Source organism: Macaca mulatta, chromosome 6 (genome assembly GCF_049350105.2).
Source record: "Macaca mulatta isolate MMU2019108-1 chromosome 6, T2T-MMU8v2.0, whole genome shotgun sequence".
NCBI classification, from domain to species: Eukaryota; Metazoa; Chordata; class Mammalia; order Primates; family Cercopithecidae; genus Macaca; species Macaca mulatta.
The window spans coordinates 155,808,658-155,827,950 of record NC_133411.1 but is presented as its reverse complement, the minus strand read 5'-3'; the positions used below and the strand labels follow the sequence as shown (position 1 = coordinate 155,827,950).

Here is a 19,293-nt window from a genome sequence, read left to right as displayed (position 1 = left end):
AATAGTGCCACTGTCAGAAAATGTTCATCTATTGGTTTATGTGTTTCTAATCTGTCTTCTGCCTGCAGAACATAAATTCCATGAGACCAGGGACCAATTTCTAATCTGTATCCCCAGAGTCAGGGATAATAACTGGCAGATCACAGGCATTTAGATCATTGTTTAATTTTTTACATTGTGGAAGTTCTTACCATGTATTAGGCACTGTTTACTTATATTATCTTAATTCTAACCCCAAACCTGTAATATACATACTACCTTATTTTACAGATAAAAGAGCTGAGGCTTAGAGACATCAAATAACTCTTGTAAATGGCAAGCCAAGATATAAACCCTAGTAGTCTATCTCCAGAGCCCACATGCAAAATTGCTCCTTATTTTATTTATACAATATGATATAGAAATCTTTTTTTTTTGAAGTTTGAGCTTGTGTTGAATTTTTTTAAAATAATAAAATTAAGCCCATTTTTTCCTGTAGGACTTCTCATAACTTTTAATATGCTAATGTACCGCATGACTCACCAAGATAACTATATTATATCCATCATTTCCCAATCATTTTTTTTCTTTTCTTCTTTTTGTCATGGACTCTTCTTTTTCATGGAGTCTCTTGACATTTCTTTTAACTATGCTTCTCCTGACATTTCTTTGGAAAGTGTTCTCACATTCAGTGCATGTTTTCTAAAACTATATCAGAACCATAGATCTGCCGCTGACTTGTTCATTCAACAAATGTTTTTTGAATGTCTGTTATGTGCCAGGCACATTTCTAGAAACTGTGAAATGATATGTCACTGAACAAAAGTCCCCACCCTTTTTGAGTTACATTCTAGAGAAGGAGGAGACAGATGACAAACATTAAGGATAGAAAATAAGTAAATCATATAGTAGAAAGTAATATGCTATGAAAAGAATAGAAATGTGGGAATGAGTGAGAGGGATGTGGAAGGAGAGAGGTAGGGGGGCAGTGGGGACACACAGATGGGAAGGATAGGGTTTGCAATTATAAATACAAGGTGGGCTTCATTGAGAAGGTAACATCTGAGCAAAGACCTGAAGGAAGTGAGAGAATTAGTCACTTGGATATTTGAAGGAAAAGGATTTCAGGAAAAGAAAATGGCCAATGCAAAGGCTCCAAAAAGCCAGTATCATGTTTTCCAGAAGCATTAAGGATGCCAGCAAGGCTGGAAAGGAGTAAGAGGCAGTGTAGTGAAAGACAAGTGAATTGAAGAGGGTGGCAAGACAGACAATGTAGAGTATTGTAAGTCACTGGAAAACCTTTGGCTTTTTCCCTAAGCGAAATGGGAAGCCACCGGAATGTTTTGAGTACAAAACTAACACTATCAGCCTCATTTTTCGAAAGGATTTTTCTGGCTACGATGTTGAGTATAGTATACCAAGGTTTAGGGATCACTCTAGGTGCCATGTTGAGTATGGAATATGAGAGATCAAAGTTAGAAGTAGTAAAATCAGTTGCAATAGTCCTGTGAAAGATGGTATTTCTCAGACTAGGATGGTAGCAGTGACAGTGGTAAGAAGGCACAGGGTTCTGATTTATTTTTAGAGTAAAACCAGCAGAATTTCCTGATGGTATGAGAGAGAATGAAGAGAATTAAGAATAAATCGATTTTTTTTTTTTTTGCTCTGAGCATCTGAGCAGATGAATGAATATCAGTCAAGATGGAGAAAGCCTATAGGTTGAAGACGCCCCAGGTAGGAACAGTTCAGTTTTGGGTATGGTGACTTAGAGGTGTCCATTAGATTTCTAAGTGGAGATGGCATGTAGAGAGTTGGAGTTTGGGGGAGAGATCTGATCTAAAAAATACATAAACCTGAAAAGGGCCAATAAATGGATGGGATTTAAAATCATGAAAATCGATGAAATCACCAAAGGAGTAAGTGCAAATGTTCAGAAGAAAAACTGTCACAGGAGCTGAGCTTGAGGCACAAGTAAAAAAAGACATGTTCCTCAGGAAACCAACCCCAAGCCTTGACTGATATGTGGAAGCACAGCAGATAGTGTGATGAATTATACATTTCAGCTTTGGGGACTTGAAGGTGGCCAGGTATGGTGGCTCACACCTGTAATCCCAGCACTTTGGGAGGCCGAGGCAGGTGGATCACAAGGTCAGGAGTTGAAGACCAGCCTGGCCAACATGGTGAAACCCCATCTCTACTAAAAATTCAAAAATTAGCCAGGCATGGTGGCAGGCACCTGTAATCCTGGCTACTCAGGAGGCTGAGGCAGGAGAATCGCTTGAATCTGGGAGGCAGAGGTTGTGGTGAGCCGAGATCGCACCACTGCCCTCCAGCCTGGGTGACAGAGCAAGACTCCATCTCAAAAAAAAAAAAAAAAAAAAAAAAAAAAGAAGAAGGTATGACTATGAGGTCTCATCTTCTGAACCACATAATGGCTGCCTGGAGTTCTGTCTGAGGAAGATTCTGAGACCATGTCTAGGGTTAGTGGGGAAGAAAGTCACAGTCGTTTAGTGATGTGTGCTAGAGTTGCGACAGGTGTAACAGCATGCAGGCAGCATCAGATATCCGCCACTCCTTGCCTGCAGGAAAGGCCACAAGCCTGAGGATAGATGGCAAGCAGTGTTTAGAGAGTTCACTGAATGCTTTTGACTTGCTGCAAGTTAATCTGTGTGGTTTATATCAATCGTACTAAATAATCTGTTGCTGAAGTTATCTTACACACACAAGAAAGATTTTATTGCTCTAGAGCCACTAGCATGTGTTGGACTTAAGTGTGTGAAAGGGGAACAATGAAGGAAGAAGAGAGAGACAAGTCAAAACCCAAGGCAAAGAGTGGACTTTTAGCCATGACTCTAGGAGGAGGTTGGGTAAATCCTCTTCCCAAAATGCAGTGATAGAGCTATGGAAAGTTGGAAACTTCAACTATTTGTGCTCTGGAAATCAACCAAAGTCCTGTGACAATCTGAGAAGTGTTTATTTTTTTAAAAGCATGGGACATCACTCAGAAACACTGGGAATCTGAGATGTTCTGACCTAGGCCTCCTCTCATCCACCTCAACCCAGCCTATAGGTTCTGCCAACGTACAGCAAGCCATGATGACCAGTAGCTTCTCTGTAGATGTTGAAGGAGACTCAACCAGTTTGAAGAGCTGGGCAGTGCAGACACCAAGCAAAGTTGTCAATAGAAATGATCATCTTGGACGGGAGTGAGTTGGAAGGGCCATCGGCTCCAGCAGCCTGAAGTTGCGGTTGTGGTCAGAGACAGCATATTGCTGGCTGAGGCTGTGCATATGGGCAGTGGAGACTGAAGGGACAGAAGCCCTTTATATGCTTCTGGTTAATACAAAGTCTCAATGTATGTGCATAGGAGACTCAAAAAAGTCCAGCAGATACCAGACTCAGGGGAGCTTGAAAAGAGCCTGAACTTTGTATATGTTCCTCTACCTGAAAATAGGTAAAAAAGGGCAAAGGATGGAAACCTTAGTGGTTTAAGGTGTTTGAACATAAATGATGTTCAATCATGAACTGACCACTAAGGCTGTACAGACACAGGAGCAAACTCTAGCAAGCCAAGGTTAAAAATAAAATCAGGGCCTGTAGTCCCAGCTACGCGGGAGACTGAGGCAAGAGAATGCAGTGAACCTGGGAGGCGGAGCTTGCAGTGAGCTGAGATCATGCCACTGCACTCCAGCCTGGGCGACAGAGCGAGACTCCGTCTCAAAAAAAAAAAAAAAAAAAGTAGATAAATAAAAAATAAAATCAGGAATGTATATATATTTTAAACTAGCATAGGCATTAGTAGCCTAGGGAAACAGATTTCACGGATTTAGTCCAGGCAAGTTACAAACAAAATACCAGCAACAGCCACCATCAAGGGAAAAAAATATCAGAATTCAGGGTAGTTGCAATGTGTTATCTTAAATGTTGCATTTTTAAGAAAAGAAAGTGTGGCCCATACTCAAGAAAAGAAAAACAGTTAATAGAAACTCTGTGTTACCAAATATTCATGGGCAAAAATTTCAAGGCAGCTGTTATAAATATTTCCAAAGAACTAAAGCAAACTATGCTTAAAGAATGAAAGAAAAGTGGGGTAACAAGAGATCAACAAATAGATTCTTAATAAGGATGTTGAATTTATTTTAAAAATACCAAGTGAAAATTCTATAACTGAAGAGTACAATAACGGTAATAAAAAAAAATTTCACTAGAGAGTTCAACAACAGCTTTGAGAGAGAAGAAGGAATCAGTGAACTATAAATCAATAGAAATTACTCAATCTAGAGAATGGTGAGAAAACAGACTGCAGTAAAATTAACAGACCCTCAAAAACCTGTGGGACAAGATCAAGCACAAAAACAACCACATCAGGGGACTGTCAGAAGGAGGGAAGAAAAAGGGACAAAAACCCTATTTGAAAAAATAATGGCCAAAACTTCCAAAATTTGGCTTTTTAGAAAATTAATCTATATACCCAAGTAGCTCAAATAAACCCAAACAGGATAAACAAATAGATCCACACTTGAACACATCATTGTCAAACTGTTGTACACCAAATCCAAAGAGAAAATCTTGAAAGCAGCAAGAAGAATAGAACACACCATAGAAAGGCGAGCACCCATGCAATTAAGCTGGCTTTTCATCTAAAACCAAGGATGCCAGAAGGAAGAAGAATGGCAAATCTGTAATGCAAAAAGAAAACAATGTCAAACAAGAATTCTGTATCTAACAAAACTATCCTTCAAATATGAGGGCAAAATAAGGACATTTTCAGATAAACAGAGACTGAGCAAATGTATTGTTAGCAGCCCTGTTTTACAAGATGTACCGAAGGAAGGAAGACCTTCAGGAAATGGTACTCTAAGGTAACACAAATCCCCAGGAAAAAAATGAAGAGCACTGTAAATGATAAATATGTGAGTTAGTATAAAAGATTCCATAAAATATATTTTTTCTCAATTTCTTTAAAAGACATAGGATTGTGTGAAACAATAATTTTAACATTGTAGTATTGGGTTTGTAACATGTATAGATTTAGTGTATAGGATAGTAATAGCACAAAGGAGGGAGGTGGGAATGGCACTATATTGGAGCAAAGTTCTTATATTTTCTGGAGTTAAATTACTGTTAACCAAAAGAAGATCATGATACATTAAAATGCATATTGTGAACCAACCCAAATGCCCATCAATGATAGACTGGATAAAGAAAACGTGGCACATATACACCATGGAATACTATGCAGCCATAAAAAAACGATGAGTTCATGTCCTTTGCAGGGACATGGATGAAGCTGGAAACCATCATTCTCAGCAAACTAACACAAGAACAGAAAACCAAACACCGCATATTCTCACTCATAAGTGGGAGTTGAACAATGTGAACACATGGACACAGGGAGAAGAACATCACATACTGGAGCCTGTCAGGGCATGGGGTGTTAGGGGAGGGATAGTATTAGGAGAAATGTGTAATGTAGATGACAGGTTGATAGGTGTAGCAAACCACCATGGCATGTGTATACCTATGTAACAAACCTGCATGTTCTGTACATGTATCCCAGAACTTAAAGTGTAATTAAACATTTTTTAAAAAGTAATAAAATGTATATTGTAATCCTAGAGCAATTATTAAGAAAATAACATGAAAATATAGTAAATTAAGGGGACAATTTAAATGGCACATTAAAAATATTTATTCAAAACAAAGAAAGCAATCAAGTAGAAAGACAAAAGACAGAAAATCTAAGGCAGGTCTTTGGTAGAACTGTTATTCTTTTTGCTCCTTGTGATTTTTAGTAAAGAGGGAACTAAAAATCTATAACAAGCAGGATGGCCTACATAATTCTGGACACAAAGCAAAATGAAAATGTATGGGCCGTTATTCAAAAAGTATTTCAAATTTCAGGATGGTGAAAGCAGATCATAAGGCTAAAAAAGGAGGCCCTTCTGACCACAGGGTCCTGTGTGACTAGGCAAGTTGTTCATCCTTGAAGCTGGCCCTAATAAAAAGCAAGAGGTATACCATTTCCTCACTCTCTGGATAAACCCCCTTTGGTGCCTCCCTGTTGTCCTGTCCTTTCTTATTCTTGTACCCAAAATCTCCAGTACTTGGGAAGGGCCCATCCTTCACAACCAGAAGTCCAAGAGACCAGATCCAAGGTGTTACTTCAACTTCAGGCAGCTACCATTATACTTTGGTGCAGATGGTTTTGCGTTGAAACCTGTAATTCCCTTATCTGTGCTGACTTTGTGCTTTTCAGTTGCAATTGTTCTTGTAAGCAAAGACAGCACGGGGGTGTCAGAGAAGAACATCATTATCTAAGTACCTGATATTTTCTTTAACTTTTATTTTAAGTTCACGGGTACAAGTGCAGGTTTGTTACATAGGTAAACTTGTGTCATGGGGATTTGTTGTACAGATTATTGCATCACCCAGGCATTAAGCCTAGTACCCATTAGTTATTTTTCCTGATCCTCTCCCTCCTTCTACCCTCCATCCTCCAAAAGGCCCCAGTGTGTGTTTTTCCCCTCTATGTGTCCATGTGTTTTCATCATTTAGCTCCCACTTATGAGAACATGCTGTATTTGGTTTTCTGTTCCTGTGTTAGTTTGCTAAGGATAATGGCCTCCAGCTCCACCTATGTCCCTGCAAAGGAACGAACTACCATTTCTTCTTTTCTGTGGCTGCATAGTATTCCACGGTGTATATGTACCACACTTTCTTTATCCAGTCCATCATTGATGGGTCTTTGGGTGGATTTCATGTGTTTACTATTGTGAATAGTGCTGCAATAAACATATGTGCACATGTGTCTTTTATAATAGAATGATGTATATTCTTTTGGGTATATACTCAGTAATGGGATTGCTGGGTCAAATAGTATTTCTGCTTTTAGGTCTTTGAGGAATTGCCACACTGTCTTCAATAATGGCTGAATTAATTTGCACTCCTACCATTCATTAATTCATTTGAAAATGTTTAATATATGTGAAACCCAAGAAGGGTTTCCCACAAACCCACTAGGGATTGTGCTGGGCTAAGCTGATCTGTTTATTAGGAATGCCAATGGTGCAATGATCTAACTGCGCAATGATCTCATCATGTTTTCACAATTAGGCTTTGTGACTGCCATAGAGAGAATCGACTCAAACACAGTTCACTAGTGTCAAATACTCTTGATAGCACTCTGGAAGATCATTGCCATACATCATGCAATCCGGTTCTACTTAGGCTCTGACAGGTACATTTTGCCTGCTTCAAGTTTGTGATGTGCTAGTAAGTGATCCCCCCTGGTCCTTCAGACCTCTGTCATACTTGTTTTTCTGGAAAAAAGGAAAGTAAATATGAGGATGAGCATGAAACAATCAAAGTTGTCACCTAGGTATATTGTGAATCTTTTAGTGTCAAGTCAGAGAAAATCTGGCTCAAAACTGGCTAAACAAAAAAAGAAAAGAAGAAATGTAGACTCTCATGTAGCTGAAACACCTGGAGCTGTCAAAGCCTTGGAGCAAGGCTTGATTACATGGCTCACCTATGTCATCAAATGCTTTTTTTTTACATTTTTCTTCTTGGCTTTCTATGACATTTCGCTTACTCCTAAAGCTGGATTCCATTATACTTCCAAAATTATTTCCAGTACCTTCTGGATCTTTATTATTCTACATGAATCTCCCACAGGGAGAGAGAACTTCTTCCCTCGTAGTTCTCTGAGGCAGGAAGCATTTTTTCCCAGAAGCCCCAGCAAACACCTCCTTATTTCTCACTGGCCTGAACTGAGTCTTCTTATTTGAACTAATCACTGCAGCAAAGCCAATCGGATGTGCTGATGGGCTTAAACCACCCAGAGTTCTACTCTAGAACTGAGAGTAGGGTGTACTTCCTCCAAGCCCATGGGCTGTATGGTAAAGGTACTGTTACCAGGATAGTGGGAGAATGCTATGTACTGAGAGGGTTAAACTAGCAAAAGCCCATTACCCCACCAATAGGAAACATTGACTATTGTGAAGTCAGTGGCCACCAGACCCTGAGCTCCCCGCCCCATGTGCTATAGAGTCTAGGATGTTGAAGAGAGCTGGGAGGAGGTGCCAAGAACATTAGGCTGCTTCCTACCATCTAGCTTACTCCAACATGTGAGTAACACCAATACAAATGAAAAGCCATCAAATGTGTCCAATAGTGAATATCATCCTGGCAGACTCTGAACTAGGAGGGAGAGTCCTGGAGAGGTGTTTATTTTCTGATATAAAAAAGGTAAGGAGAGCTTTCATTTTGATACCCAGTACTAACAATAATCCTTGATATCATGCACACCTGGAAGAAAACAGAAAAGCAGAAACTGCAAAGGTTTAATCTTAACTACCAAGGGGATGCAGAAGCTAATTGATATTAAGATATTCATTCATTCTACCAACATTTATCAATGTCTGCTGTGTACTTAACCCTCAACTAGGCACCATATTAGATAGGTACAGTTTAGCATAGGTACAGTTTAGCATACAGGTTAGCAAAGGCTTTAGAATCTTTCAGACCTAGGGATGAATCCCAGTTCTGTCACTCAGCCTCTTTTAGCCTCAGTTGCCTCGTGGTAAAGTGAGGATAAACCTACCTTAAGTGGCTGTTGTAAATATTAAATGACAAGAAGAAATAAAAGTTAAATAAATTAAAGCATTCATCCAAGTTACTTGCACACTTATAGTCATAAGAAATGGTAGGTATCTTAATTAATAGTAGTAGTACTTGTTGTTATACTTGAATGGCTAGTGAGACATGGTCTGTGTTCTTGAGATGCCTTTCTAGGGGAGGAGGTGTGGAATGTGTACAGGTAATGAGTGTCAGAAGAGAAGCAGAGATGAACTGATATAGAAGTTCACAGGAAGATGAAATTTCTTCTCCATGTTGAGAGCTGAGAAGGCTCACCAATATGTATTTTACATGCAGAAGCTAGCAGGATGATGTCTAACTTTAGGTGACATCTTTCGAGTCTTTTCTCATGTCTTGCTAAGAAATGAAATCTTAAGTGTCAGTAAAAGGTTGTAAGAGAAAGATACATGAGCAACACTGACACTTGCATAAGCACGTGTGCTCTAGAGAAGGCGAGTTGCTGGATGTCTCCACTGCTCTGACCCGCCTCACATGAGAGATGAAATTGTTATGCCTGTCCATGTAGCAAAAGGAGTAGCTGCTTGATTCATGGTTTAGTTGGGGCTATTAGGTTGTACTCCCAAAGGTATTTGATAATCTGTTCAACTGAGCACAGTCATTTGTCTTGTTTGCTGACTACTTAGCAGATGAATTTGTGATTTTGGTAATTACTATGTGAACGTTAATAAGACATGATATCTTTTATTAATTAGTACTTGGGGTTTCTTTTTCAAAATAGCAAAATCTAGATGATTTACAAATATTAATGAGTCACTAGTGTTAGTTTTGCAAAATTAACATTTGGAGGCTACTCACTCTAGAATAGTTTTCTAGAGTTCAGAAAGTCTTTTACTGAAGACTTCAGAAAGTCTTTTACTGAAGAACAAAGACCAGAGACAACATACTGTACTCTGCACCCTAGAAAAGGCTAATTAGGTCTGCTCAGGCAGAAATGGTTTAATTTAGAGATGTACTTATTTACACATTTTTCCATTTTAATTCTCTCCAAAGAGGTTTTGGTTGTGAAAGGATAAAATACTTTCAGAAAATTAAGTTATGCTTGAGGAATGATTTTCTAATAGAATTCTATGAGATTCAGACCTGTTTTTCAAACGTAGGGGGTACTGCAGATGTACCCACACACTCCCCTACAAAACAAACAAACACACACACACACACACACACACACACACAGCATAAAAGGACACAACAGTGTGCTGGAGCAGCGTGCTGGAGCAGGTTGGCAGGAGCTTCATTCTGCTCTGGGGCTCTCTCCCCTGTAGCCAGCCTCTTCCTTCCATGTACACATGTACCAGCAAGCCATCATGAAAAGCCACTTCCTAGCAGGGACTGGCAGTCATGAGGTTATGCAGCAAAGAACAGCGTCTTTAGTAGGTTAACTCAGTTGGAAAGTACTTCTGAACAAAGCAATCAGATGGCACATTGTTACTGCCCTCCCTGAAGAACTCATTTAATGACTCTTAGAACAGTACCATTTCCTTTAAAGATCCAGATGCCTACTGTGCCTTAAACTGCCTGCACGGCCCATGGTTGACAGCTTCAACAAGCATTTCTTGAGCACTCACTGTGTGCCTCACACTGTATTGGTCCTGGTAAAGGCTTTATAGTGCACAGCAAAGACAGCCTGTGCCAGGCAGGGTGTAGAGCCCATGTCGCTGGTTATTACAGGAGTAACTATGATGCAGCTTGCTTTTGCCACTAAATTTAAATGAGCAAATAGACTCAAAGGAAGAGATTTTCATCTTTTCTGTTCAGCCACCTTTTCAGAAACCCAAATAATTCCTATAATGTAGGGATTATTTGTAATAATTACTATAACCTTCACTTAAGGCCTGATTATGTGCCACATATTATGCAGTTTACCTTTGTTTTTTCACTTCTCACAAAGATATCTTTGGTAATTACTTATATTTGTAAGCCCATTTTTTAGATGGGCAAATTCATGACTAAGATGTTAAGTAACTTGTCAAGTTACACAGCTATTAAAAGGCAGAGCTATATCAGTGGCTGCCATGATATGCAAACAGGTTTAGTTTAATTTTCTAAATAAATGGTTTTTGTTTTTTGTTTGTTTGTTTGTTTGTTTGTTTGAGACGGAGTCTCGCTTTGTTGCCCAGGCTGGAGTGCAGTGGCCGGATCTCAGCTCACTGCAAGCTCCGCCTCCCGGGTTTACGCCATTCTCCTGCCTCAGCCTCCCGAGTAGCTGGGACTACAGGCGCCCACCACCTCGCCCGGCTAGTTTTTTGTATTTTTAGTAGAGACGGAATTCAGTGCCCAAATTTTTTTCTTATTACAAGTCACAAAATGAAACTACTGAGCTTTTCACCTGTAGAGTTGCTATTCTGGCATAATCTACAGATTAAACGTTAAACCCTCAGCTACATAGCAAGAATCTGGAGCTGTTGTTTGGGCTATTCATGGAGATGTCTTTGCCAACTGTGTCCAGTTGGGGCAGGTGAGTCCTTCAGGGGCACCCCATTAAAAGGGTGTATGAACATAGTCATCTGCTGCCCCACAAAAGTAGGCACTGGTATGGGAGGATGTGCGGAAGACAGAGCCTCTCTCAGCTGGGTGGTCTGTTGCTCTGGCTTTGTCTTTGTTGCCTGGGCAACATCTCTCTAGAATGTGAGAAACTCACTTTCCTTTTTGCATGTTGATCGGTGGGAAGGACTAACAGCTGTAGCTATAGGTTGCCTATTATCCACTACCACCTATAGTTGAGAAGCAGAAACCAGATTTTGGAGAGGTATACCATCATGCCCAGGGTGCAGAAAGATATTAAATCATCCAGCTTATTTTATGTAGTTCTGAAATCAGATGGGAAAAAGATCACGTCCCTGAATCCTGGGAGCTTTTTCTACCAAATTTTTCTGTAAGACACATATCCTATAGAAATATACTTTATTTTTCCTGTGATAACTGGAGGGAATTTGGAGAAGACAGTGTTAGAGAGTAATTGTGAACATGAGTTTTGACATCAGTTCTTGATTCAAAGCTTGGCTTCACCGTATGCTAACTATGTCTTTGGGCAAGTTATTTAACTCCTCTTAACCTGTTTCCTCATCTAATAAATGGGAACATTCATATATAGATTTTGCATATGATTGATTTCTAATTATTTATTCAAAGTCTACTCTGTGTCAGGCATTCAGCTAGAGGCTAGTGAAACAACTGTGAATTAGAAGACATGGTGTCAGCCTTCATAGAGGTTAAATCTCACAGAAAAGGTGCATATTTAAATAGTCATTTCAAGTATAGAGTTACAAAAGAGTTTTTCCTCTTTTTTAACCATGAATGAACCTTGGAAGCAAACAACAGGGAAAACTTAACTAGCTTAGGGGTTGGAGCTAGCCTCTCTAGGAAAAAAATAGTAAGGTCTTAAAGGGAGGTATGAGATAATCTGGTGACTAGTAGGAGTAATGTGGTTACAAGGGAATGTATTTAAAGGCCTATAAGCAAGACAAAGTATAAACACTGGAAGAACCAAAAGTATAGATGAGACCAGACCATTCCAGAAAGGTGCAGAGTGGTGTTAGATGAAGTTGAGAGAGAGGCGAAAGTTCATGGAATCTTAGAGAGTCTCATAAACTGTGTTAAAACATTTGGACTTTATCCTAAAGGCAATGGGAAGTCCTTAAAGGATTTAAATGGGAGTGCTATATAGAGAAGTTGTGAGTATTGAATAAAATAATATGCACATATGCTTAGCCTACTATTAATACCTATTAACCTCTCAATAAATTCAAACTGTCATTATCATCAACTTCATCATTCTTAGTATTACCAACTTTAGGTAAAAGGTAAAAATCCTGCCCCGCACTATGGATAGAAACTTAAGTAGTTTGTGGTGGAGGAAACATGTAAATCCTGAAAGGCTGGGAAAACCGTTCTCTACTTGCAGTAATGCGAAGCCCAAGGCGAGTTTTCCTTCAGGTATATTCTTCCTCCTGTTTCTTTGCTTCTCTGCCTTGCTACCTCCACAGTGAATTCACAGCTTGTTAAGCAGTGAAGTCATAATTCTTTCGGGCAGTTCTGTCATTTTCATAATGGATTCTTCGCTAGAGCCTAAACATACAAAAATGCAGGTAGACAAGATTATATGTTTTCAAGGAAAGCCAGGGCCAGGGGTGGGGAACTGCAGGGAGTATGAGGGGACATCTTACTGCAGGAAGTTTGAGGCAGCAGCTCTGAAAAGCAGATAGCTTGCATAATGACATGTATCCATCTGCATTGAGATGACTTTGTTTTAACCAGGAGGAGATGTCAGATTGCTTGGCATTTTACTGTGAAATAAATACCTTGCCTCCTTGGGTAGCAAATAAAACAACAGGACTCAGTAAAAGGTGAGGAAAGCAAAACTTATCATTTCTAAGTTCATTAGCCTGCTCACATTCCTTCACCTCAGAACTTGCTACAGATAGATTATGAAATAAGATTGGACTAAAGAATTGAAATGCTTGATTTTGTCAGCCACTGTGGTATTAGAATATTGACTATGAGGCAGAAGATACATTGTTTATTTATGTGTAACCCATCTTATTCATAAAAAATGTGAAGGGACCAGGTCAATTAGGTTCTAGAACCAACTCTACCATTAATTGTGTGCCCTTGGGCGTAACTTTGCACCTCTCTATCAATGAAGATCTTTACTTATAAAATGGATTTCTTAAACTGATAGACACCAATGAGCAGAATAAACATTTTTTTTGGCTCTGAGGCTCATATATAATGCTATACAAGGAATGACCTTTTACTGAGGCAGGCACTTGGTGACAAAAGCACAAACACAGATAATGGCAGTTGAGGAGGGTATACAGCAAGGATCAAAAAGTGGCACCAGAAGACACAAGCATTTCTTGAGCACCCACTCTGTGCTTCCCACTGCATTGGGCCTGGTAAAGGCTTTACAGTGCACAGCAAAGGCAGCCTGTGCCAGGCAGGGTGTAGAGCCCATGTCGCTGGTTATTACAGGAGTAACTATGATGCAGCTTGCTTTTGCCACTAAATTTAAATGAGCAAATAGACTCAAAGGAAGAGATTTTCATCTTTTCTGCCAAGCCACCTTTTCAGAAACCCAAATAATTCCTATAATGTAGGGATTATTTGTAATAATTACTATAACCTTCACTTAAGGCCTGATTATGTGCCACATATTATGCAGTTTACCTTTGTTTTTTCACTTCTCACAAAGATATCTTTGGTAATTACTTATATTTGTAAGCCCATTTCTTAGATGGGCAAATTCATGATTAAGATGTTAAGTAACTTATCAAAAGTTACACAGCTATTAAAAGGCAGAGCTATATCAGTGGCTGCCATGATATGCAAACTGGTTTAATTTAATTTTCTAAATAAATGTTTAATTCAGTGCCCAACATTTTTTCATATTACAAGTCACAAAATTGAAACTACTGAGCTTTTAGCCTGTAGAGTTGCTATTCTGGCATAGTCTACAGATCAAACGTTAAACCCTCAACTACATAGCAAGGATCTGGAGCTGTTGTTTGGAGTTGAGTGAGTATGAACTCACTCAGATGGATGAGGGAAGTCAATACAGTTTGGTTGTGGGACACGGGCTTTTAATCAGAAAAAACCTGGCTTGGAATACTCTGTCATGTATTAGCTGCATACATTCATTCATTTATTTCACATGTCTCAGGTACCAGTCATGTGTCAGATATTGGGTTTGGCTGTAGGAGTATGACAGCAACCAAGACAGATAAAGAAGAATGAAGGAAAATCACTTGCTTTATTTCTCTCTCTCATTCTCTGCCCAGCATGCATACTTGAAATCATTTGATTAAATATATAATGAGACCTACTATATACTCAAAGAGATAGAACTTTCTCTGAGCAGTCAAAAAAAAAAAAAAAAAGGTAGTAACGTGTGGTTAGGATTTTCCTTGTTTTCACTCTTCTGGGTTGAAAAGAACTTGAATAACTCAAAAATTGAAATGCCTTTTAAAAGTATTAACCCTTTGCACCTTTTTGTTGTGGTTACTGTGGTGTTTCAAAACCAATATTTAAGTACAAACCATGGGTCAGATGCTGTGCAAACCTCTTCAAAGTGATACAATTTTTTATTTTCTTTAGAGATGCTATACTAATGCATTGTCTTCAAGGAGCTTTTAGTTTAACGGGAAACATAGCTCGCCCCAAAGTGAAAGTCATGCATCTTACAAGTCCAGTTTCTAAAAACATGACTTTTCCATCAGCCCTGGAGGGTGAGAATTCAGAGTAATGAGGCAGTAAGTTTTCTTAAAAGAGTTTCATTGCAAAAAAGGATGAGAAGAGAAAGATGTAGTAACAGTGTTGAAATGGAGAAGTTTTTTGGTTTTTGATTTTTTTTTTGTCTTGGTTAATGATTTTTAAATATTAGCAAGGAGGAAGCAAGCACAAGAATTTGGGCAGAGAAGAAGGACCCAACAACAGTGATTTTTGCTGCAGTGACTCAGAATGTAGCATAATATATAAACCAAATAGAATGGTATCCTGGAAAGGAACAAAGGCCAGTGAATCTATGAGTCAGTCATTAAGGAAATATAATGATTCTTTCTCTAAATCTGCACCTGAGTATGACAACTAAACTTAGGATAAAGGGACAACATCTTCAGGACAGAGGGATGAATGCCTGGAGTGCTGAAATTTCACAAGTGGCAATTGTTATGAAGGAATAGCAATGGGGGAGGGGTATGTAAATTGCACACATGTGTACGTGTTTGTGTGTATGTGTGTGTGTGTGTAAATAGGTAGAATGACTTCTTTGGATTTATTGAGTAGGAGGGGCAGATGATGTATGAATGAGAGAGAGGTGGGCATGCAAAGGGCTATAAGAAGAATGTTTTGCATTGAAGCCAGGGTGAACAATTTGAATTTTACTCTGAGTCCAGGGGGTAGACATTGGAGAATTTTAAGTAGAAGAATGACATGATCTGATTCACATTTTTAAAAATTTTTTTCTGGCTATTTGGCAGAGTACAGCAAATTTCAAGGGGCAAAATTGGGATGTAAGAAAACCAGTGAGGAGGGTGTTACCAAGCCCAGATGAAAGATGATGGTGGCTTGGACCAGACTGGTCGTACTGAAGATAGATAAGGATATATCTGAGAGCAATGTAGTACATAAAACCTTGAATCTTCTGTTAAAATTGATATGGAGAATAAAAGAAAAGAGAAAAAAACGACATCTTGATTTTTTAGCTCTCTAATGTGTGCATTTTAACCAGAACATCTTTATGAAAATGACCTTTTTGGAAGCCACTGTTGATTCTAATGCTGAAAGTGGAAGACTGGTCGGGGAGATCCATTTGAGCTGGAGAGAGACTTAGAGTATCTTGGCCCTAAATTGTACCACAAAAGATATGCCAACTCCCACTAGGTCTTGGATCTTCCATTGGGCTACCAAATCTGCTGTCTACATCATGTAGCCAAAGAAATGGCTTTGTTCATAAAACCCAACGCTATTTTTATTCATCAACACATGACCTTTATTCTTTGCCCGTGTTCCCATCTACTCATGTCTCATCCTTAAATTAGGGCTAACCAGGACAACAACACTTTTTGCAGCAATAGCTCCTTTATACCATGTGAATGCCTAATTGGTTCCCAGATTTTAAGTACTTTTAAAAGCTGATTATGTCAGGAGATCAAATTTGTTAATATAGATACATACTAAGGTTGAAAATCACCAGAGATTAGTATGGTGTCCAGGAAATCATACAAGTCATTAACTTTTGGAGGTGATCTTTACATAGGCTGTAATGACATACCAGGATGCAGTGCAGTGGGATAACTGTGTAAACTGCCACCACCCTAACCACTGCTTCCCAAAGGACGCCATGGATGAACTCCTCTGAGTCCAAGTTACACAAGCTTGACAAACAGAAACCATGTGGCCTCTATTTTGCATTTCATCCTGCTCATAATAGAAGGTCTTCTTTAATAGGAAGCAAAAATATACAGCAATAAATCTTTAAAAGTATTGTAACATTCAAACTGTCAATATTGGTTTTAAATTATTGCATCATTTTCTGAAATAATGAATGTCATGAGTTGTAATTAATTTACATATGCATTAAAGTCCACTTTCAAAGAAACCCTCTTTTCTCTTTCAAACCTTGGAAATTAAATATTTATAGTTGTTGTGATTTCATATATACATAGTTAATATTGCCTCTCAAAGCCACCTGCTCTCCACCATATGTCATTTTCTTTGCTGATTCCTTATAACCTCATAGATTTGAAGTTGGATTGACCAGAACAAAAATCCTACCAAAGGCTACATAAGTAAAAAGTGAAAAGCACTGAGCTAGGTTCATTTTAGTAGAACGTAGGAGGTAAATGGGAAGTAAATAGTCCCATCACCTTTAAGTATCCCTTCTTACAGTTTAATTCACTAAAGGATTTAAGAGTTTAGCTTTTAGTCCTTAAAGTTGAATGACTGGGCAGTAGTCAATGTATATTTATGGTATTAGAGAGCATTCCTCAAATTTTCCATCTCTTAATTCAGTTTATGTTTTTCAAAATAAAGATGAACACACAAACCAAGAACCATGCCTTGTGGAGTCCTCAGCTCAAGGCAAACTGGAGATCAGGAGACTGAGTGAGCTGTTTTAATGTGATGTTTAAAAAAAAAAAAACCTTGAAAATGAGAAAATCAAAAAGTAAAGAAGCCTAGAATATAAATAGAATATCAGTCATTACTGGAACTATATGTTGGCCTCTATTTCTTTCCATTTTTACTAAGCATAGAACTTCCTTGCATGTTTCTGCCTTGGATGTAGGGCTATTTTGAAACTGTGGGTTAAGATGGCCAGGCACTGTAATGGGAGAGAGTATCCTCCCTGCCTTTCTTAAACATGAGGTGGCTGCACGTGAAGACTACCTCTTCCAAAGCATCAGTCCTTTTCCTCTGCCTTCTCCTACATCCTGAATAGGTAATAATAATGATAACAAGGACAAACATTTATTTGGCACTCTTTGTGTTTTAAGCACTTGACTCTATGCTTCTAAAATCATAGCAAATAGACCTTTTCCGCCAAATATAAACTCATTCTTGTCTTCAGAACATCTTACCTGCATGGGCAGACAGGGCCTCCTCAGGACAACTGCATTCCAAAAAAAGCCTGAAATAAAGCATTAGGCAAGTATCTGCCTACAGGGCTGAACACATGGTGTTTTTAACAACATTTCCTGCAAGTTAGGTGAGAGTTTCTTGGCTATCGATAGGATTTGATCTTACCAGCATATAATCCCCAGAAGAGCTTGGACTTGTTTTTTTCCCATATGAAGGTAGTACTTGACACATTGAAGAGACTTACTTAGTGTTTGGTATGAATTAATAAGCAGATGAATGAATGAATCAAAAGTTGAAAGAGGCCTGGTGCAGTGGCTCACACCTGTAATCCCAGCACTTTGGGAGGCAGAGGCGGGCAGATTACAAGGTCAGAATTTCAAGACCAGCCTGGCCAATATTGTAAAACCCTGTCTCCACTCAAAATACAAAAAAAATTAGCCGAGTGTGGTGGCACATGCCTGTAATCTCAGCTACTCAGGAGGTTGAGGCAGGAGAATTGCTTGAACCTGGGAGGCAGAGGTTGCGGTGAGCGGAGGTCGCGCCACTGCACTCCAGCCTGGGCGACAGAGGGAGACTCTGTCTCAAAAAAAAAAAAAAAAAAAAAAAAAAAAAAAGAAAGAAAGAAAGAAAAGGAAAGTTGAAAGAACAAGAGATCATGGATATGTCAACTCTGCGAGTATGCATAATGCCTAAGTATCCCTGCTCTATTCTTTCTTTCAGAATGCTCACTGTCTCCCCACCACTCTTCATGTGTATACCTCCCACTCATTATTCAGATGTTACCTCAGAAAAATCTCCTCATTCAGGAAGTGGCCACTGATTCCTCAGATGATAAGATTACTCTCTTTAGGGTATGCTGTACCTCTCTTACGGAATTTTCTCTTTCTCTTTTTTTTTTTTTTTTTTTTGAGATGGAGCCTCACTCTGTCACCCAGGCTGGAGTGCTGTGGTGCCATCTGGGCTCACTGCAACCTCCGCCTTCCAGGTTCAAGCAGTTCTCCTGCATCAGCCTCCCAAGTAGCTGGGACTACAGGCACATGCCGCCACGCCTGGCTAATTTTTTCGTATTTTAGTAGAGACGGAGTTTCACCTCGTTGCCCAGGCTGGTCGCGAACTCCTGAGCTCAGGCAATTCGCCTACCTCGGCCTCCCAAAGTGCTGGGATTACAGGCATGAGCCACTGCATCTGGCCTCTTAGGGAACTTAATATACACTCTACACTTTCTTAAATCAGAGCTTTGTGCATGTGATTCACCCTCCACTGTGCTGAAAAAACCTTAAGTATAGGAAGTGTACCTTTATTCATTGTATATGCCCAACTAAACCTAGTGTGCTACACATTCTAGGCACTTGACAAGTATTTGTGAACTCATAAAATATTCAAAGAAAGTGGTTGCTTATGAAATAAAATTGGACCTAGGTGTGGCCATATAGAGGGAAGAGGTATTTGGGTTCACTATGAGAAAAAACAAGCAGTAAGAACTCTTAATACAAAAGGCAATAGTCTCCCACATGATGTAGTGTCTTCCTTGTCCCTGGCCAGGATAACCAGTGGCAATATTATTTTTATATCCTTCTT

General features: G+C 39.2%; 1 protein-coding gene and 1 long non-coding RNA gene across 3 annotated transcripts in view; both read left to right on the top strand.

The window, feature by feature from the left end:
• PPP2R2B (protein phosphatase 2 regulatory subunit Bbeta) overlaps positions 1-19,293 on the top strand; it is a 464,171-nt gene that overhangs the window by 129,750 nt on the left and 315,128 nt on the right. The window lies entirely within an intron of this gene.
• LOC144329575 (uncharacterized) lies at positions 11,272-16,621 on the top strand. The gene is made up of 4 exons (XR_013394941.1): positions 11,272-11,386; positions 12,419-12,433; positions 12,895-12,983; positions 16,394-16,621. It is a non-coding gene; the product is annotated as an uncharacterized LOC144329575 (long non-coding RNA).